Genomic DNA, 23,474 nt, shown 5'->3' on the forward strand with positions numbered 1-23,474 from the left:
TAACATTGTATGTTAGCCATTCTGGAATTTAAAACAAAAAAACTATAACTATAATAATTTATTAATGAATAGACAACAAAAAAAGAGGTAAACTGTTATATCAAAAACTTACAAGGAAGAGAATAAATGGGTAGAGTTTTAGCAAGCAAAGTTGTTACCAGCAGAAAAAAAGGCTGTTACATCTATAAGTTGTCTTAGGTAAGCCTCAGGGTAACCACAAAGCAAAAACCTACAGAAAAATAAAAAGGAGGGAATCAAAGCATGTAACTACAGAAAATCATCAATTCACAAAATAAAGAAGCGGGGCGCCTGGGTGACTCAGTGGGTTAAAGCCTCTGCCTTTTGCTCAGGTCATGATCCCAGGATCCTGGGATCAAGCCCCGCATTGACTGCTGCCTTTCTCTCTCCCTCTGCCTGCCTCTCTGCCTACTTGTGATTTCTGTCAAATAAGTAAATAAAATCTTTAAAAGCAAACAAACAAACAAAAACAAAATAAGGCAGCAAGAGGAGAGGAAGAAAGGAATAAGGGAACTATATAACAGCTAGAAAACAAAAAGATGGCATTAGTATGTCCTTAACTATCAGTAAGTACTCTAAATGTAAATATAAGTTATCTAAAAAATAAATTATCTAAATCTAAATGTAAATTATCTAAAATCTAAATGTAAATTTTGCAATTAAAAGGCACACAGTGGCTAGATGGATAAAAAACAAGACCTGACTGTATGCTTGCCAGCTACAAGAGATTAACTTCAGCTTTAAGGACATGCATATACTCAAAGAGATGGTATGGAAAAAAGATATTCCATGCAAGGGAAACCAAAAGAGAGAAGGGATAGCTACACTCAGACAAAATAGACTTTAAGACAAAACTATAAAAAAGACAAAAATCATTATGCAATAACAAAGGCTTAATTCATCAAGAGGATATAGTAACTGTAAGTATGTATGTACCCCACATCAGAGCATATAAATATATTAAGCAAACTAACAGATCTGAGGAAGAAACACACAATACAATTAATAGTAGACTTCAATACCCCCCTTTCTACATGAATAGTAAATCCACACAGAAAACTAATACAGGGGGCGCCTGGGTGGCTCAGTGGGTTAAAGCCGCTGCCTTCGGCTCAGGTCATGATCCCAGGGTCCTGGGATCGAGCCCCGCATCGGGCTCTCTGCTCAGCAGGGAGCCTGCTTCCCTTCCTCTCTCTCTGCCTGCCTCTCTGCCTACTTGTGATCTCTGTCAAATAAATAAATAAAATCTTAAAAAAAAAAAAAAAAGAAAACTAATACAGAAAAGTTGGACTTAAACTATGCTTGACACCAAAAGGACCTAACAGATATATATGGACCATTCCATCCAACCAAGAGCAGCAGAACACACATTCTTCAGGATAGATTATATGTCACAAAACAAATCTTAGCAAAATTTTAAAACTGAAATCATACAAAGTATCTTTTCTGACCATAGTGGTATAAAACTAGAAATCAGTAACATGGAGGAAAACTAGAAATGCACAAATATGTGGAAATTAAACACATTCCTGAACAACAAATGGAGCAAAGAAGAAATAAAAAGTTACATTTAAAAATATCTTGAAATAATGAAAATGGAAACAATATACCAACTTATGGGATGCAGTTAAAATAATTCTAAAAGGAGGGGCCCCTGGGTGGCTCAGTGGTTTAAGCCTCTGCTTCGGCTCAGGTCATGATCTCAGGGTCCTGGGATAGAGCCCCACATCGGAATTTCTGCTCAGCGGGGAGCCTGCCTCCCCTTCTCTCTCTGCCTGCCTCTCTGCCTACTTGTGATCTCTGTCAAATAAATAAATAAAATGTTAAAAAAAATTCTAAAAGGAAGATTTATAGCAATAAATACCTGTTTAAAAAAAAAAAAAGAGGGATGCCTGGGTGGCTCAGTTGGTTGGGCGGCTGCCTTTGGCTCAGGTCATGATCCCAGGGTCCTGGGATCGAGTCCCGCGTCGGGCTCCTTGCTCAGCGGGGAGCCTGCTTCTCCCTCTACCACTCTGTCTGCCTGTGCTCACTCTCTCTCTCTCTCTCTGACAAATAAATAAATAAAATCTTAAAAAAAAAAAAGAAAAAGAAAAAAGAAAAATCTTGGGGTGCCTGGGGCTCAGTCAGTTGAACATCAGACTTTAAACTTTAGCTCCAATTGTGATCCCGGGGTTGTGGGATGGAGCCTAACATCAGCCTCCGTGCTTAGTGGAGTCTGCTTGAGATTCTCTCTCTCTTTTCCTGTCTTCCCCACCACCACAAGCATGTTCTCTCTCCCTCTCTCATATAATAAATAATCTTTAAAGAAGAAAAAAGAAAAATCTCAAATAAACAACCTAACTTTATACCTCAAAGAACTAGACAAAAGTAAGCCCAAAGTTAGGAGAAGGAAAGAAATAAAAATCAGAGTAGAAATAAATGTATTAGATTAATGAAATGAAGGGCTGGTTTTTTATTTTTTATTTATTTTTTAAAAGATTTCACAAAACAAACTGAGGGTTGCTGGGGGGAGGGGGGGTTGGGAGAGGGGGGTGGGGTTATGGACATTGGGGAGGGTATATGCTATGGTGAGTGCTGTGAAGTGTGTAAACCTGGCAATTCACAGACCTGTACCCCTGGGGATAAAAATATATTATATGTTTACTAAAAAAAAAAAAGATTTTATTTATTTATTTGACAGAGAGAGACAGCTAGAGAGGGAGCCCAAGCATGGAGGAGCTGGAGAGAGAGAAGCAGGCAGGGAGCCTGATGCTGGACTCCACCTTAGGACACTTAGAATCATGACCTGAGCCAAAGGCAGACGCTTAACAACTGAGCCACCCAGGTGTCCCAGAGCTGGCTTTTTAAAAGATAAAAACTGACAAACCCTCAGCTACACTAACTCAGAAAAAAGGTAAGAGAATTCAAATAAATAAAATCACCACTAAAAGAGGACATTACAACTAATACCACAGAAACATAAAAGATCATGAGAGACTACTATGAACAATTATATGCCAACAAACTGGAAAACCTAGAAGAAATGGATAAATTCCTAGATATATACAGTCCACCAAGACTGGATCAGGAAGAAAAAGAAAATCCTAATAAAACAATAACAAGTAAGGAGAGTGAATCAGTAATCAAAAGCCTCCCAACACAGAAAAGCTGAGGACAAGCAGTTTCCTTGGTGAATTCTACTAAATATTTAAAAGGATTAACACCAAACCTTCTTAAACTGTTCCCAAAAAATAGAAGAGAAGGTTATACTTCCAAACTTGTATTCAAGAATCCAGCTTACCCTGATAACCAAATACTATATGACATCATGTATATCTGGAATCTAAAAAAGCCAAATTCAGAGAAATAGAGAATAGAACGGTAGTTACCAAGGGTTGGGGTGGGGAACTGGAAAATGAGGACATATTGGCCAAGGTGTACAATCTTCCAGTTACAGGATTAACAAATTCTGGAGATTTAATGTACAGCACGGTGATTACAGCTAATAATACTATAATATATACGTAAAAGTTGCTAAGAAAGTTCATCTTAAATGTTCTCACCACACACACACACATACACACAATGGCATTTATGTGACAGGTAATTATGTAACACTATGCTGGTAATCATTTTACAATATATGTTTATGAAATCAACATGCTGTATACCTTAAACATATAACGTTACACAGTAGACCCTTGAACAACACAGGTTTGAACTGCACAGGTCCAATAAATATAATACAGTACTGTAATACATTCTCTTTTCCTTATGAATTTCTTACTAATATTTTCTTTTCTCTAACATACTATATTATAAACATACAGTATATGTTACATATAACACAAAATATGTGTTAATCAACTGTTATGTTATTGGTAAGGCTTCTGGTCAACAGTAACTTATTAATAGTTATATCCTGGGGAGTCAAAAGTTATACATGGCTTTTTGACTGCATGGGCAGATCCGTATTCCACAACTCCATATTACTCAAGGGTCAACTGTTTTCAATTATATCTCAGTAACACCAGAGACAAAATTTAAAATAAAAATTGATTCCTAAGTAACTTAACTGAATCCTAGAACAAAATTCAAGGCTATTTCTGGTATACAAAAAATATCCAACACCCAACAAGGTAAAAAACAAAATGTCTGGCATCCATTCAAAGACTACCACGCATATGGGGTGCCTGGGTGGCTCAGTAGGTTGGGCGTCCAACTCTCAGGTTTTGGCAGGTCATGGTCTCAGAATTGTGGGATGGAGCCTCACACCAGGCTCTGTGCTCAGCAGAGAGTTTGCTCAAAGACTCTCCCTTCTCCCTCTATCCTTCCCCGCTACTTGTGCACATGGTCTCTCTCTCTCCCTTTAAAATAAATAAATAAATCTTTAAAAAAAAATTACCAAGCACAGAAAAAAGAAATACAACCCATAGTGAGACAAATAATCAGTGAAACCAATCCAGAACTAACACATATGTAAGAATTAGCAGACAAGAATGAAAACAGTTCACATAAAAGTCTAGAAAAATATAAACTAACCTATAGTGTCAGAAAGAAGAACAATGAGTGTGGGGTAGAGCTGAGGTGTCTTCAGTATCTTGACTGTGGTGATGGTTTCACACATGTATATATATGTCAAAACTTGATTTATACACCTCAAGTCTGCACACTCTGTTGTATGCCAACTCTACCTCAATAAAACTGTTTTTAAAAAAAAACTCTACTCTGGGGAGTAGAACTAGAGGGTAGAAAGAAATGAGGGGAAGGCACTGCTTTTTAGTTTTAGTACAATTCTTCTATCACTAGCTGGATTTTTATTTATTTTTTAATGTACTGGATTTTTATATTTTTAATTCATCACTTTGATAAAATAAAAATTAATCAAAGAAACTTTTAGGAAAGGGAATAAAACAGTTGGGGATAGTTTCATAGATGTGATAAGATTTGATTTAGATCCTGAAAAGAGAAAACGAACTACAGTCTACTGGCATGTTAAGGACCAAGTACAGAACTTCACATTATACATGTGCTAACTTGCTTCTCACAACAACCTATTGAAACATTATTGTCCCATTAAGCAAACAATAAAGTCAGGCTAAGAGATTAATTTTTTTAAAGATTTTATTTTTTTATTTGAGAGACAGACAGCAAGAGAGAGAGTGAGCATGAGTTGGGGGGAGGAGCAGAGGGAGAAGCAGACTACTGCTGAGTAGGGAGCCGGATGCAGAACTCGATCCCTAGACTCCAGAATCATGACAAGAGCAGAAGGCAGATACTCAACCGACTAAGCCACCCAGGTGCCCCAGGCTAAGAGATTATTTAATTTACCCAAGTTCTCACAGTAACAAATGGAATGGCCAAGATCTTATTCCAGGTCTATCTGTCCTTACAGTCAATGTTCTTATCCTTTAATGTACTAGAACAATGTTTGTGTAAAGAAGGTCCTTATTAATATTTTAAAAATTACACCAAAGAGGGTGTGCCTGGGTGGCTCAGTTGGTCAGGTTTGATTTTGGCTAAGGTCATGATCTCAAGGTTGTGAGATCAAGTCCCGAGTCAGGCTCCACACAGCACAGAGTCTGCTTGGAATTCTCTCTCTCCCTCTACCCCTTCCCCCACTCGTGCTCTCTCTCCAAAATAAATAAAATCTTTTAAAAAATTATATCAAAGAGTATTCTATTAAAAATGTTTTAAGTAAATTCCCAATTGCACAAATAGCAAAGTAATTTGCCTCGGTGGAAGGTGAAAACATAAGGTGGGGAACTAGACAGACTGATAATTATATATCCAAACAACAGTTTTCAATAGCTTTAAGTAAACTTGCAGAAGATGCTGAAACCTGAAGAAGATGCCATTTCAGAGGGTCCTAGGATTCAAACTAACAAAAATCTTTACTGATGGCTGAGATAAAGGAATCAAAATATGCCCAAAGGTACAGATAATATTAAATTCAGCTGAGATGTCAATACTATGAAAATCAGAAACACATTTCAAATCCCCTGGAGGCAGGGGGTAGGAGAGTCTTATAAACTACCTAAAACTCAGTTAAGGACAATGCAAAGTTTTACAAATTAGAATGAGAAACATTTGTAAACCACAAATATAGGCTGCTGTGACAGACAGAATAAGGACAACTGTAAGAGAAAGATCCAAAGAGAGAAAGATGACAGTAGACTATTCTTGGGGAAAATCTGAATATACTACCTCAAAGCAAAATTTAAAGGTAAAAATGTGAAGAGATGGGTAGTGGTCATCCTTCTCGCTGCTTTACTTCAGCTTCTCTTTGGAATGTTTACCTATTTATGGCACCCTACTTTACACAAACACAAATCCTAAGTACTGAGAGAAGAGACTAAAATAAAGGAATCATTCACTTAACTAATAAAACACATCATATGAGAACAGCATGATTCCAGTCTTGAAATATCTGAAGAATTGTTAAACTATGGGTGAATGAGGTTTCCAGAAGCTGTAAACTATCAAAATTAAAATCACTGAAATCACAGAGAAGTAGATTTCCACTCAATATAAGGCAAAACATTCTAAAATTAAAGCTGTCCAAAGAAAGCATAACAAGCTGCCTTATTAGACTATGAACTTTTTTGGACAGGGGCCATGTCTAACTCATATTTATAATGCTTTTCACTTGGTACAATACCAAGGACAGAGCAGGCACTAAGGAAAGTCTGGTAGAATGGATAAATCCATACATGCAGGCTCGATGAAATCAGAGTATAGTAGTTTCTCCCTTATCCTCTAGTATTATTCATAAAATTATGTGTTTCTTTCTCTTTTAGTTTAACAATGGTTATAGCAGATGGCAGTGTGTTTTGCTAATAAGCTTTACATATAGAGAGAGATGAAAGAATGGATCAATTAAGATAAAGATAGTTTTATAGGATATTAGACATAACCTTAAAAAAAAGTATTAGAAATATTTAATTTCAAAAAGAAAGTAAAACTGAATATGAAAATGACAAAAAGAGGAGCACGTGGGTGGCTCAGTCAGTTAAGCATCTGCCTTCCACTCAGATGTCCTGGGATCAAGCCCCATATCAGGCTCCCTGCTCAGTGGGAAGTCTGTTTCTCCCTCTTCTTCTGCCTGTTCCCCCGTCCCTGGTAAAGGCTCTCTCTCTCACACTCTCTCTCAAGTAAATAAACAAAATCTAAAAAAAAAAAAAAAAAAAAAAAAAAAAAGACTAAAAGAAAGAAAAAAGACCTGGATTTTTGTTTTTGTTTTTCTTTTTTAATAGCATCCTTTTATTTTTTTTTTTAAGATTTTATTTATTATTTGAGAGAGAGTGTGTACGTGAGGAGAGGAGGGGGGAAGGCTGGGATGGAGCAGAGGGAGAAGGACAAGCAGATGCCATGCTGAGTGGGGAGTGTACCAGGGCTTGATCCCATGACTCTGAGATCATGACCTAAGCTGAAATCCAAAGTCAGACGCTTGGGTGCCTGGGTGGCTCAGCGGGTTAAAGCCTCTCTCTGCCTTTAGCTCAGGTCATGATCCCAGGGTCCTGGGATTGAGTCCCGCATCGGGCTCTCTGCTCAGCAGGGAGCCTGCTTACCCCTCCCCTCTCTCTCTGCTTGCCTCTCTGCCTACTTGTGATCTCTGTCTGTCAAATTCATAAATAAAATCTTAAAAAAAAAAAAAAAAGTCAGACGCTTAACCAACTGAGCCACCCAGGCGCGCCCCTATAGCAAATGCATTCTTGCTGTGAAACATAAGAAAATTCATACTCCAAAATTTCCTCCCACCTCTCTTCCCCTATGTACTTATTTTTTTAGTCATTTCCACATTGTCGATGCCTATTATTTCACAATATCAAGGATGTACGTCTAGTTCTGCAAACATTTTCTACCTTTGTGGGTTTTTTTAATAGTAGCTTTATCAATATATAATTCACATATCATAAAACCCTTTTCATGTATACAATTCAGTGGTTTTTAACATATTTACAGACTTGTGCAACCATCATGACTAATTTTAGAACATTTTCATCAGCCCAAAATGAAACCCCAGACCCATTAGCAGTCACTCCCCATCTCTCCTCCCCACAGTCCCTGGCAACCACTAATCTACTTGCTGTGTCTATGGATTCAGCTATTTTAGACATTTCATATATATGAAATCATACAATATGTAGTCTTTTGTGTCTAGCTTCTCTCACTTAGCATAATGCTTTCAAGGCTCATCCATTTTGTAGCATGCATGTATCTATAACTTTTTTTTTTTAATTCATGAGAGACAGAGAGTGAAAGAGAGGCAGAGGCAGAGAGAGAAGCAGGCTCCCCGCTGAGCAGGGAGACCAATGCAGGACTCGATACAAGAACCCCAGGATCATGACCTAAGCCAAAGGCAGACACTTAACCATCTGAATCACCCAGGGGCCCAACTTCATTCTTTTAAATATAAAGTATTTGCCAAAGAGTCCACTGGGTGGGTATGACACATCTTACTTATATATTCATCAGTTAAGACATTTGGGTTGTTTCCCATTCTTTTGACTTTATAAATAATGTGCTATGAACATTCATAATACATTTTTTTGTGTGTAGACATGTTTTCAATTCTCTAGGGTATATACCTAGGAAAGGAATTCCTGCATCATATGGTAATTCTATGTTCAGCCTTGTTTTTAGCCCCAAATCTCTAGTTAAATGGATATAGTAACTACCACTAGTCTTTTTCCCCATGACTTTTCTTCCCATTTTGCCTTTGTTTGTTTGTTTTTTAAACCATGATCTACTTGTTTAGATTTCATAATCCATGTAGTTTTTCAGGGAGTTACACATATTGTATTCCCTGACATCTTGAGTGTTTGAGAATATTGTGCTCTGCCCAGGCACCCCTATATTAATATTTTTAATTATAAAAACAATATAGCCTTATTGCAGAAAATACAGGAAAAAGAAGAAGGAAATCCATTATTTTACCATCTTAAAATATCCATTTTTATCATTTTGGTGTTTGGGAAACCCTCACCAGAGGGTAATTTGAAAAAGAAAAGTTTACCATAAAGAATCATTACCTATGAGAAACTTGGAATAATGAGGGATTGGCTAATAAGAAGAGAATACTTGAGAATATAGAAATAGCAGATATAAGGGATGACCACTATTCCTAGGTTGGAGATAAAATACTAAAAGAAGAGGTCTCAGTCAGGACTGAGATCTAAACCCTATTGGAGAGGGCATGACCACAGCCCACAGAACAACAGAAAAGTTGCTGTAGTGCCACAACTGCAGAGCTTACTGAAAATTATACCCTTAAGAACTTGTTCTTGGGGCGCCTGGGTGGCTCAGTGGGTTAAGCCACTGCCTTCAGCTCAGGTCATGATCTCAGGGTCCTGGGATGGAGTCCCGCATCGGGCTCTCTGCTCAGCAGGGAGCCTGCTTCCTCCTCTCTCTCTGCCTGCCTCTCTGCCTGCTTGTGATCTCTCTCTGTAAAATAAATAAATAAAATCTTAAAAAAAAAAAAAAAGAAAGAACTTGTTCTTCATATGCCCTCTAGGGAGCCAGGGAAAGCTGATTACATGGAGTGGGGAGCTACTGGCCAGTGGATCCTTCTGACTGCAGTGCTCTGCAGGAGCTATCACTGTAAAAGCTGACAAGCTTTAAGATCAGGGCACTAGAATCTTCATGCACTGTCAGAGAGACACTAGACAAGCCACTTGTACTGCAAGAGCCAGGCAGTAGAGAAACTACCAAGCCAGCACCTCAGAACCAAGATGGAACACCCCTCCCTCTTCCAATGTCTCTCCAGTGCCCTCTACTGGTAAAGTTTAACATTCAGCCAACTTAGCAAAGGAAACCTATGTAAAGGTCCATTTTCATGGAGCATGCAATGAATCAGTTTGGAGCTGAGGGGTAAGTTGGTAACTAGCACAACTATAAAACTGTTTTTCATTAATCATGGCTGGGCATAACTATGGTTGCTGAAGGTTACCCCAAACACCAATATGATAAGAATGGGTTTTTTAAGATGGTAAACCGATCTTTTCTCTTTCTTCTGTATTTTCCACAACGCGGTTATACTGTTTTTATAGTTTAAAATTTAAATATTAATAATATAAATAAATGATAGAAAATGAAGGCTAAGTTACTACTCTTTGGAGTTTAATTGGGTTTGGAATGCTCCCAGAAAATTCAATTAAAAGTTTTTTACCAGAAGTGGGGAGCCTGGGTGGCTCAGCCATTAAGTGTCTGCCTTCAGCTCAGGTCATGATCCCAGGGTCTTGGGATCAAGCCCTGCATCGGGATCACCGTTCCGCAGGAAGCCTGCTTCTCCCTCTCCCACTCCCTCTGCTGGTGTTCCCTCTCTGTTTCTCTGTCAAATAAATGAATAAAATCTTTAAAAAAAAAAAAAAAAAAGGTTACCAGAAGTAAAAACTAGAGATTCAGTCATATACCACACAGTTAGTATACTAAAACATTAAAGCAAAAAAAGTATTTTTTTCATAGAAGGAATCCTATTTGAACATAGACTCAAGGAATTTTTTCAAATTTGAAAACTACAATATTTTCATACCACCAAACACAATTTCTTTGTATTTTCCCACCAAATAAAAATTACAGACATTAACAACATTCCCATAATTTAGAAATTTCTTAGTAAGTAAAACCAAGTTTTGGGAAATGAAAAGAAAACTATAATATCAAAAGTAAAGGAAAGAAAGTCAAGGGGGAAAAGCAATATACAAACATAAATTTGAAACAACTCTCAAAGGAGAAACAGTAGGAAGATGTTTGCCTCAGCATGACAGTAGGTGGAGCCAGTGCGCTCAGCAGTCTTGGTTCTCCCAAATTTTGCCTGACACAAGAAAGCCCTGGGGCAACTGGGTAGACAATTGACAGCTATATAACCACCACCCAAAACGGAAGATAAAAAAAATAGAAGCATTAAAACCTGGTGAAGCTGATAAAATTACTGCTTTATTGCCACTATGAGGAGCCCTCCTGCATGGTCAGCAAACGATCTTTGTGAGAGCAGTAACTGGTTTGAGCTTGAAAGCAACCTGAAACTTTCCCCCCAAACAAGTTCACTTTGTGAAATATTTTACTGCTTATACAGATGTTCAAATAATGTAAAAGATTCCCAGAACTTCAAAGACTTTGGAGCCGAAAGAAGACAGGCAGACCTTCTAATTTAATCTTCTCAATTTATATCAGGCAACATTTTATTCATACCACTTTCTAGCTGTGTTAACTTGGGAAAATTATTTATGCTTAAGACTTAGTTTCCTGGGACTCCTGGGTGTCTCAGCAGGGTTAAGCGTCTGCCTTCGGCTCAGGTCATGATCCTAGGGTCCTGGGCTCCTTGCTCAGCGGGGAGCCTGCCTCTCCCTCTGTAGCTCCCCCTGCTTGTGCTTCTCTTGCTCTCTGAGAAGTAAATCAACAAAATCTTTAAAAAAAAAAAAAAAAAAAAGACTTAGTTTCCAGACCTGTGGGGGGGGGGGGGCGCAAAATATTTAAATTCTTTAAAGTACGATGAAAACAATAACTATGACCCAAAAAGATCATATTAAGAATTAGGTGCTGGAATTTAAGAAACAGAGGAGATGAATATAGGAAAGGGAGGGAAAAATAAAATGAAATGAAATCAGAGAGGGAGACAAACCATAACAGACTCTTAACTATAGGAAACAAACTGAGGGTTGCTGGAGGGGAGGTGGGTAGGGAGACAGGGTACTGGGTGATGGGCATTAAGGAGAGCACTTGATGTAATGAGCAATGGGTATTAGCAACTGATGAATCACTAAACTCTACCTATGAAACTAATAACATACTATGTGTTAATTAATGGACATAAAAGTAAAATAAATTAAATAAAATAAATAAAAATTAAGTGCTGCCTGGGAACTGTCTTGATACTTAGATCAGCTCAGAACAGTTGTCAAAAGGGAGAAAGCTTGCTTTCTAATTCAGAACAATAACAAAGAAAAAGAAAGAAAATAGTAGTATATGCTATTTCACCCAGAGTTTAAAAAAATCATACAAATGCATATTACATTATTAGGTACTCCTTTATTAAGACAGATATCAGAATAAAACAGGAAACCAACATAGGTATGTATTACTTTAAAGAATTATAAGCACAAATTCAGTTTAATTTGACAAACACTTATTAAGTATTTCCTATGGGAAAGGCACTGAGATGGGAGATGGGAAGAAAGGTTTAGCAAGTGAATAACTCTGGTTCCTGTTCTGGGAAAATATATATACAACTTAGTAGGAAAGACCGACAGGTAAACAAATAGCAAGGGAGAATGGCAGGACCAAGGGGCACCCAACAACATACTCAGGAAGGAACTCAAGAAGAGATTCAGTAAGGAGCTAGCACTGGAGCTAAGCCTTGAAAGAAAAAAAGATAAGAAGAATTTATGTCACTACTAATACAAGAGTCATTCTATTTTCTTTAGAGTACATATAGTAGCTTCAAAAAAATTATTTAATTTATGAAAACTGGTTTTACACATTATTTTTTAATTAGCAATAATCGCACCTCAGATAAACCTCATTGGCTACGATACTGCCACTGTGCAAAACTTACACATTATTTTTTAAAACACATTCTATTTTTACTTTACTGCGTATTTAATAAAAATAAAACTTAAAACTCTTTATGATAAAATAATAAAAATGAAAATGTCCATATTAAGTTCAAGAGGAAGTACATTTTAGGTTTGGGAAGAAAGGCCAAGTAGATAGTGGTCTCTTAAAGAGATAACAGAAGACCTTGGGAGCCTCACATTAGTTACAGCTCAGGTACTATCATCTATTAAGACAGAGATCATAGGGAAAGAGAAAGGCTCATAGCAAAAAAAGAATGTTGTATTTATATAATGCTGCTTTGAAGAAGGCTCAAAGATGAGAGCTGAACAGTGAGAATAAATAACTAACAGAAAAGAATGATACAGAAGACATGAATTAGAAGAAAAGGGGAACTAAGGTGGTTCTGATCTCCCTGGAGAAATACTTAGTGAAATAAAGATTTCAGATTTATCCAAAGGTCAAAAAAGGGGAAGTTTCCAAACCATATTCAGGATGAAGAGGCATTCTGAATTAACAAAATCAGAAAATGATTATTTTGATAAACTCCACTTCCTCTCCACTTTCATTAAAACTTTCTTTTCAGGGCCCAACTCAGTAAGTTTTGCTTAGTCACGGTACTGAATATGATCACTCCCTCCTCCTTCAGCACAGACTGTTCTAACCCCTCATCTGGCACTTGGCACAGATTGCCCTGTACAGATAGCTCTCTTTCCACTAAAGCAAAACATAAGTATTTACATTTACGTCCTTAAGTTAAAAAAAATTTTTTTTTGAAGATTTTATTTATTTGACAGAGAGAAATCACAAGTAGGCAGAAAGGTAGGTGGAGGGGGGGGTGGACAGACTCCCCGCTGAGCAGAGAGCCTGATGTCGCGCTGGATTCCAGGACCCTGAGGTCATGACCTGAGCTGAAGGCAGAGGCTTAACCCACTGAACCACCCAGGTGCCCCCTTTAGTTAAATTTCTTAAGAGCAGCAGCCTTACATTTATTCACTCATTCAAAAACAAGTATTTAGGGGCGCCTGGGTGGCTCAGTGGGTTAAAGCCTCTGCCTTTGGCTCAGGTCATGATTCCAGGATCCTGGGATCGAGCCCCGCATCGGGCTCTCTGCTCGGCGGGGAGCCTGCTTCCTCCTCTCTCTCTGCCTGCCTCTCTGCCTACTTGTGATCTCTGTCTGTCAAATAAATAAATAAAACCTTTAAAAAAAAAAACAAACAAGTATTTACTGAATATCTACTATGAAAAGCACTATAAAGGAATACAAAGGAAAACCAGACAGACTCTGCTCTCTTGCAAATTAAACTAGTGCCAAATGTACAAAATAGTAAAGATATTCAAAAACTGATATCATTTCATAAGTAGTTCAATTATGATGTAATGGAGTAATTCTTTACTCACAAATTAATCTCATTTATCAGATTTATCATTAATTCAAATCTAGTCTCACTAAATTTTTCACTCACTCATTTACTTAGAACTGGAATGCATCAGTTAAAAGTCATGAATATACCAGAAGGAAACAATAAAAAAAAACTAAATGACAGTCTATGGAATGAGAGAAGATCTTTGCAAATGACATATCTGATAAAGGGTTAATATCCAAAATCTATAAAGAATTTATCAAACTCAAAACCCAAAGAACAAATAATCCAGTTATGAAATGGGCAGAAGATATGAATAGACACTTTTCCGAAGAAGATATAGATGGCTAACAGCCACATGAAAAGATGCTCAAAATGACTCATCATCAGGAAAATACAAATCAAAACCACAATGAGATACCACCTTACACCTGTCAGAATGGCTAAAATTAACAACACAGGAAACAACAGATGTTGGTAAGGATGCAGAGAAAGGGGAACACTTTTACACTGTTTGTGGGAATGCAAACTGGTGCAGTCATCTGAAAAACAAAACGAAGATTCCTCAAAAGTTAAAAATAGAACTACCCAGGGCGCCTGGGCGGCTCAGTCATTAAGCGTGTGCCTTCGGCTCAGGTCATGATCCCGGGGTGCTGTGGGGTCGAGCCCCACATCAGGCTCCCTGCTCTGCGGGAAGCCCGCTCCTCCTTCTCCCACTCCCCTACTTGTGTTCCCTCTCTGGCTGTCCTTCTGTCAAATAAATAAAATCATTTAAAAAAAATAGAACCACCCTATGATCCAGCAATTGCACTACTAGGTATTTGCCCAAAGCATATAAAAATTCTAACTTGAAAGGATACATGCACCCTGATGTTTATGACAGCATTATCAACAATAGTCAAATTATGGAAAGAGTCCAGGTGTTGTCCATAAAAGCCAAATTATGGAAAGAGCCCAAGTGTCCACAGATAAACGAATGGATAAAGAAGATATGATATATAACTATATATTATAGATAGATAGATAAGCAGACTAAGCCACCCAGGTACCCCAAGAACCAGGTGTTTTATGTAGGGGTTGAACCACTAAATTCCACACCTGAAACTAATATTAGAGTGTATGTTAACCAACTGGAATTTAAATATAAACTTGGGGGTGGGGACACATCTGGGTGGACCAGTTGGTTGGAGTCTGCCTTCAGCTATGGCTATGATCTCCAGGTCCTGGGATGGAGCCCCATGTTGGGCTCTCTACTCGGTGAGGAGTCACCTTCCCCCTCAGTCTCCCTCTGTGATTTCTCTCTCTCAAATAAACGAATAAAATATTTAAAAATAAAAATTAAAAAATAAAAACTTGGAAGAAAGGGGTGCTTGGGTGGCTTAGTAGGTTAAGCATCCAACTATTAATTTTAGCTCAGGTCAGGATCTCAGGGTCATGACACTGAACCCTGTGCTCGCTTCGGCAGCACATATACTAAAAAAAAAAAAAAAATGACACTGAACCCTGCATCAGGCTCTGCAGTCAGTGGGGAGTCTGCTTCTCTCACCCTTAGCCCTTCTCCCCATGCTCTCGTTTTCTTTCTTTTTCTCTCTCTCAAAATAAGTAAATCTTTAAAAGGAAAAAACAAAACAAAACAAGAAATGAAGGGGCACCTGGGTGGCTGAGTCGGTTAAGCATCTGCCTTTGGCTCAGGTCATGATTTCAGGGTCCTAGGATCAAATCCCAAACCAGGCTCCCTGCTGAGGGAGCTCCCTCTGCCCCTCCCTTTGCTCATGGACAGGCACACACACTATCTCCCTCTCTTTCTCACTCTCTAATAAATAAAATCTTTAAAAATCAATCAATCAATAATAAAAACTTGGAAGAAAAAAACAATTAGGAAATAACTAAGGTTTCACAATAAACTGACATAGTAGTCAAATAATTAACTAGTAGCAGACTAGTGAGTTGTAATCTACAGAAGGCTTTCAAGTGCAGAAACAATACAAAAGTTGCTAGGCAGGGTATATTGGTATTTCTCCTAAGAACTGGTTCCTGGCACAATAAAGAATGTTTATTTCCTGAATTTGTACCTCAAATACCCCATATCACCATGGGGTGGGGGGCAGTAAGTTTAAAGGGGCTGGAAAAGCTTTAAATAACTGGGATATTAAACTACCTATGTAACATCCCAAGTACTTACTGATACTACAATGATTCACTCCACCTGTAGGAATGGTTGACAAAAACAGAGCAAATTGAAATTCATTATCTATTTTGTACCAGATGCTACACAATGACCTTTAATTAGAGAAACTGTAAAATCCAGAAAAAAGAATAAGGTAACTGGGGGTAAGAGCAGATGTTAAAGGAGTAGGAAACCTAAATTTCATCTGGTTCCAGGAATTCAGCTAGTTATCAAACTATCTGAATACCTACAAACTCCACAGGATATCAAAGAAAAGAATAGCAGCAATTCTATGAACACAAAGGCAACCACGTTCTGGAAGGCAGGACATGCAGAGAAGCTAATCCAAGGTGATATATGGAAGACAGACCGTGGCGAGGAGGGAGCCTCCATCAGCTGGCTCCCAGCAAGTGACAGAGCATCAGAGCACAAAATCCGAACTTTTAGAAGTCTGTTCAGCAAAGGGACGTCGCTCCAGTGGCTAAGCGGGGGTGGAACCCTCACCTGGACAGTGTGGTCTTAGGACCCTCGGGGTCACAGAAAGACAGGAGAGGGGTGCCTGAATGTGGCAGAGCTCCCAGGTGTTGCAGTGGGGAAGCTGGTTGCACAGACTGAGCTGAGGAGTGGGTTCTCAGCTCAGGGTTGCCATAAACTGTGATCTGTGGCACAGTCGGCCTCTTTGAGCAGGGGCCCAACAAGTGGCAGAAACAAGGAGACTCCCCTTCCTCCTGTGGGAGGAGCAGCACAGGAGCGTGCTGCAGGAATCAACTGAGCTTGGAGACTCCAACCGGTGTCACATATCAGAGATAGAAACGCTCATCATAGGCCAGGTGAACAGAGAGTGTGGCTAGAGACCAGGGAGACAGGAGTGATTGATTGCTTTTCTCTGAGGGCATACTGAGGAGTGGGGCCCTGAGTTGTTGGCTCCTCCTGGACCAGAGATTGGGGGACCACCATTTTCATTCTCATCCTCCAAAGCTGTACAGAAAACTTTCAGTGAACAAAAGCTACCGAGAGCAAACCTGAGCAGATTACGTAGCCTGGGCCCTGGCAACGGTATGTAACTCCACCTGGGGCAAAGAGACTTGAGAATCACTGCAACAAGCCACTGCCCCAGAAGATCAGCAAAAGCATCCAGCCAAGACCAAGTTTACCAGTCAATGAGAAGTGCAAAATTACAACGCTAGGGGAAGGGAGCACATAGAATTCATGGCTTTTTCCCATGATTCTTTAATCTTTCCAGTTAATTTTTAAATTTTTCTTTATTTTTTTCTTTTTAAATTTTTTTGAATTGTTCTTCCTTCCTATTTTAACCAACATCACATCAATTCCTTTTTAAAAATGTTTTTAATTTTCATTTTTACAGTCATATTCCATCCCTTCATTGTATTCAATCTTATTTTTTGTGTATATATGTTTTTCTTTCTTTAAAATTTTTGGATACAGTTTCCCCTCCCTGAACTGGACAAATCATCTAAGCAAAATATCAACAAGGAAATGAAGGCTGTAAATGACACACTGGACAGATGGACTTCACAGATATATTCAGAACATTCCATCCCAAAGTACCAGAATACACATTCTTCTCTAGGGCGCATGGAACATTCTCCAGAAGAGATCACATCCTGGGTCACAAATCAGGTCTCAACTGGTACCAAAAGACTGGGATCATGCCCTGCATATTTTCAGACCACAATACACTGAAACTAGAACTCAACCAGAAGAAAAAAGTTGGAAAGAACTCAAATACATGGACGCTAAAGAGTATCCTGATAAAGAATGAATGGGTCAACCAGGAAATTAAAGGGGAATTTTAAAAATTCATGGAAACAAATGAAAATGAAAACCCAACTGTTCAAAATCTTTGGGATGCAGCAAAAGACAGTCCTGAGAGGAAAGTACAGAGCAATATGAGCCTTTCTCATAAAACAAGAAAGGTTTCAAGTACACACCCTAACCGTACACCAAAAGGAGCTGGAGAAAGAACAGCAAAGAAAGCCTAAACCCAGCAGGAGAAGAGAAATAATAAAGATCAGAGCAGATCTCAATGAAATAGAGACCAAAAGAACAGTAGAACAGAGCAACAAAAGTAGGAGTTTGTTCTTTGAGAGAATTAATAAGATTGATAAACCCTTGGCCAGACTTAACAAAAAGAAAAGAGAAAGGATCCAAATAAAATCATGAATGAAAGAGGAGCAATCACAACCAACATCAAAGAAATACAAACAATTATAAGAACATTTTATGAGCAACTATACACCAGCAAATTAGACCATCTGGAAGAAATGGTTGCATTCCTAGAGATGTATAAACTACGAAAACTGAACCAGGAAGAAATAGAAAACCTGAACAGACCCATAACCAGTAAGGACACTGAAGCAGTCATCAAAAATCTCCCAACAAACAAGAGCCCAGGGCCAGATGGCTTCCCAGGGGAATCCTACCAAACATTTAAAGAAGAGTTAATACCTATTCTCCTGAAACTGTTCTAAAAAAATAGAAATGGAAGGAAAACTTCCAAACTCATTTTATGAGGCCAGCGTCACCTGGATCCCAAAATCTGATGAAAACTCATCAAAAAGAATTACAGACCAATAACCCTGATGAACATGGATGTAAAAGTTCTCACCAAAATACTAGCCAATAGGATCCAACAGTACATTAAAAAGGATTATTCATGGGGCACCTGGGTGGCTCAGTGGGTTAAGCCTCTGCCTTCGGCTCAAGTCATAATCCCAGGGTCCTGGGATTGAGCCCTGCATTGGGCTCCCTGCTCAGCAGGGAGCCTGCTTCCTCCTCTCTCTCTGCCAGCCTCTCTGCTTACTTGCGATCTCTGTCAAATGTATGAATAAAATCTTAAAAAAAAAAAAAAAAAGATCATTCACCACAAACAAGTGGGATTTATTCCTGGGCTGCAAGATTGGTTCAACATCCACTAATCAATCAATGTCATACACTACACTAATAATAAGAGAAAGAACAAGAACCATATGAACCTCTGAATAGATGCAGAAAAAGCATCTGACAAAGTACAGCATCCTTTCTCGATCAAACTCTGCACAGTGTAGGGGTAGGAGGTACATACCTCAATATCATCAAAACCATCTATGAAAAACACAGCAAATATCATTCTCCATGGGGCAAAACTGAGAGCTTTTCCCCTAAGGTCAGAAGCATGGCAGGGACGTCCACTATCACCACACTATCAACATAGTACTAGAAGTCCTAGCCTCGGCAATCACACAACAAAAAGAAATTAAAGGCAACCGAATCAGCAAAGAAGAGGTCAAACTCTCACTCTTTGCAGATGATATGAAAACCCAAAAGACTCCACCCCAAAACTGCCTGAACTTATACAGGAATTCGATAAAGAGTCAGGATGTAAAATCACACCAACAGCAAGACAGAAGAAAGAGAAATTAAGGAGTCAGTCCCATTTACAACTGCACCCAAAATCTTAAGATACCTAGGAATAAGTCTACCCAAAGAGGCAAAGAATCTGTACTCAGAAAAGTATAAAGTACGCATTAAAGAAATTGAAGAAGACACAAAGAAATGGAAAAATGTTCTATGTTCATAGATTGGAAGAACAAATATTGTGAAAATGTCTATGCTACCTAGAGCAATCTACACATTCAAAGCAATCCCTACCAAAATACACATCAACTTTTTTCAAAAAAATGAAACAAATAGGGCGCCTGGGTGGCTCAGTGGGTTGAGCCGCTGCTTTCGGCTCGGGTCATGATCTCAGGGTCCTGGGATCGAGTCCCGCATCGGGCTCTCTGCTCAGCAGGGAGCCTGCTTCCCTCTCTCTCTCTCTCTCTCTCTGCCTGCCTCTCTGTCTACTTGTGATCTCTCTCTGTCAAATAAATAATAAATAAAATCTTTAAAAAAAAAATGAAACAAATAATCCTAAAATTTATATGGAACCAGAAAAGACCCTGAATACCCAGAGGAATGTTGAAAAAGAAAAGCAAAGCTGGTGACATTACAATTCTGGACTTCAAGCTCTGTCACAATGCTGTAATCATCAAGACAGTGTGGCAATGGCACAAAAACAGACACGTAGATCAATGGAACAACAGAGAGACCAGAAATCGCCCCCTCATCTCTACGGTCAACTAATCTTCGACAAAAGCAGGAAAAAAATGTCCAGTGGAATAAAAGACAGTCTCTTCAACAAATGGTGATGGGAAAACTGGACAGCCACATGCAGAAGAATGAAACTGGACCATTTCCTTAGATCATACACAAAAACAGACTCAAAATGGATGAAAGACCTCAATGTGAAACAGCAATCCATCAAAATCCTTGAGGAGAACACAGGCAGCAACCTCTTCGACCTCAGCCACAGCAACTTCTTCCTAGAAACATCGCCAAACTCTCTTCTCAGCAGGGAGCCTGCTTCCCCCTCTCTCTCTCTGCCTGCCTCTCTGCCTCCTTGTGATCTCTCTCTCTGTCAAATAAAAAGAAAGAAAGAAAGAAAGAAAGAAAGAAAGAAAGAAAGAAAGAAAGAGAAAGAAAGAAAGAAAGAAAGAAAGAAAGAAAGAAAGAAAGAAAGAAAGGCAGGCCGGCCCAAAGGCAAGGGAAGCAAGGGCAAAAATGAAATTGGGACTTCATCAAGATCAAAAACTTTTGCACAGCAAAGGAAATGTCAACAAAACCAAAAGACCACTGACAGAATGGGAGAAGATATTTGTGAATGACATATCAGATAAAGGGCTAGTATCCAAAATCTATAAAGAACTTAAGGGGTGCCTGGGTGGCTCAGTGGGTTAAAGCCTCTGCCTTCGGCTCAGGTCACGAACCCAGGGTCCTGGGATCGAGCCCCACATCCGCATGGGGCTCTCTGCTCTGCAGGGAGCCTGCTTTCCCACCCCCCTGCCTGCCTCTCTGCCTACTTGTGATCTCTGTCTGTCAAATAAATAAATAAAAAATCTTTATTAAAAAAAAAAAAAAGAACTTAATCAAACTCAATACCCAAAGAACAAAGAATCCAGTCAAGAAATGCGCAGAAGACATGAATGAAGAGACATGTAGGCAAAGAAGACATCCAAATGACCAAGACACATGAAAAAATGCTCCACATCACTTGGCATCAGGGAAATACAAATCAAAGCCAGCATGAGATACCACCTCACACCAGTCAGAATGACTAAAATTAACAAGTCCGGAAACAACAGATGTTGGCAAGGATGCGGAGAAAAGGGAGCCCTCCTACACTGTTGGTGAGAATGCAAGCTGGTACAGCTATTCTGGAAAACAGTATAGAAGTTCCTCAAAAAGCTGAAAATAGAGCTACCCTCTGACCCAGCAATGGAACTACCAGGTATTTACTCCAAAGATACAAATGTAGCGATCCAAGGGGCATGGGTACCCAAATGTTTATAGCAGCAATGTCCACAATAGCCAAACTATGAAAAGAGGCTAGATGTCCATCAACAGATGAATGAATACAGAAGAAGTGGTATATACAATGGACTATTATGCAGCCATCAAAAAAGTGAAAACTTGCCATTTGCAAGGACATGGTGAAAGTAGAGTGTATTATGCTAAGCAAAATAGGTCAATCAGAGAGGGACAATTATCTTATGATCTCATTGATATGAGGAATTTGAGAATCAAGACAGAGTATCATAGGGGAAGGGAAAATGAAACAAGATGAAAGCAGAGAGGGAAACAAACCATAAGAGACTCTTGGTCTCAGGAAACAAACTGAGGGTTGCTGGAGGGGAGGAGGTGGGAGGGATGGGGTGGCAGGGTGATAGACATTGGGAAGGGTATCTGCTATGCTGACTGCTGTGAACTGTATAAGACTGATGAATCACAGACCTGTATCCCTGAAACAAATAATACCTTTTATAAATAATACTTTTATATGTTAATAAAAGAAGAAAAAAGAAAAGAAAAAAAATTCAGGAACGATTGTTCCATAATGGGGAGTGTAGGGACAATTAGGAATCCCAAGATAATTTTTAAAAATTATTTAGCTTATCATACAAAGTGATCAATGAAAGCTGTTCTCTTCCATGAAGAAAACCAAAGGCGTTGGGGTGGGAAGGTGGTAACACAAGGTCTAAGAACCAGAGTGGGTGCTAACTGGGCATTTTGGAAATTTCACAGTTGAAATGGACCTCGCCCATCACCTGACCTGCCACTTACCTTACTTGCACGGGAGCACAGAGACATCCAGGGTGAGGCCCAGCGACCCATGTCTGGCTCTCCCAACATCCAGGCCTGTGCTGGCAAAAGTGCGGCTGCACACAGAACGAATGGGATTCTTGGGTCTTGTGATTCCACTGCCACCCTCAGGGCTGGCACTTTGAGGATGGCTTTCCAAAATGGGGGTATTATACGCAACCGATGAATTGTTGAACTCTGCATCTGAAACTAATCATGTACTACTTACTGGTTAATTGAATGTAAATGAATTTAAAAAAAGAAACCTAAAAATTGATCATAATTTACATTTTGCCATGTCTGCATCAAGCTTTTATTTTAATAAATTAAATGAACTATTACTGATATAATCAAAGTCAACCATCTCTCCAGTCAAATTCCCTTCACACATTTCTAGAGAAAATGGCTAGTGTTAATTTGGGTGCATAATTGTAATTCATTTAAAAATTATTTTACATATATGTATGTCCATAAACATACAGTTTTGCTTTGTGCTTTTTATGTTTATCTAAATCGGGTAACTCTGTATCACTCCACAAAGTTTTTTTGTTTTTGTTTTTTTTTAAAGATTTTATTTATTTATTTGATAGACAGAGATCACAAGTTGGCAGAGAGGCAGGCAAGAGAGAGAAGGGGAAGCAGGCTCCCCACTGAGCAGAGAGCCCCATGCGGGGCTCAATACCAGGACCCTGGGATCATGACCTGAACCGAAGGCAGAGACTTTAACCCACTGAGCCACCCAGGCGCCCCTCACTCCACAAAGTTTTAATCAATAAAAATTAGTTGAGAGATCCAGTAGATAATTATAATAGTCCATTCCTTTCAACTGCTGTACAGTATGCTATCATAGGAATATACCAATTTTACTTATCTATTCCCATACCACTGGACATTCTAGGTTGTTTCTATGTTTTCTTTGTTTTGTTTTTTAAAGATTTTATTTATTTATCTGAAAGACAGAGAGAGCACGGGGCGGGCGGGGAGGTCAGAGGGAAAAGCAGACTCCCTGCTGAAGAGGGAGCCTGATGCGGGACTCGATCCTGGGACGCCATGATCATGACCGGAGCTGAAGATAGCTGCCTAACCAACCAAGCCACCCAGGCACCCCTGTTGCTATGTTTCTTTTATTAAACAATATTTCATTGAACATCTTTATGTCCATTTATAAAGTATCTTGCTTACTGCTTTATATGCATATAAAACAGACTTCC

The 23,474-nt window shown here is 39.0% G+C and overlaps 1 protein-coding gene and 1 pseudogene across 3 annotated transcripts in view; both read right to left on the reverse strand.

Annotated features, from left to right (window-relative positions):
- Window positions 1-23,474, reverse strand: part of ACER3 (alkaline ceramidase 3) — a 164,948-nt gene that overhangs the window by 117,946 nt on the left and 23,528 nt on the right. The window lies entirely within an intron of this gene.
- Window positions 12,426-12,550, reverse strand: LOC125080333 (uncharacterized; annotated as a pseudogene).

The sequence above is a fragment of the Lutra lutra genome, chromosome 10 (genome assembly GCF_902655055.1).
Source record: "Lutra lutra chromosome 10, mLutLut1.2, whole genome shotgun sequence".
Classification (NCBI taxonomy): domain Eukaryota; kingdom Metazoa; phylum Chordata; class Mammalia; order Carnivora; family Mustelidae; genus Lutra; species Lutra lutra.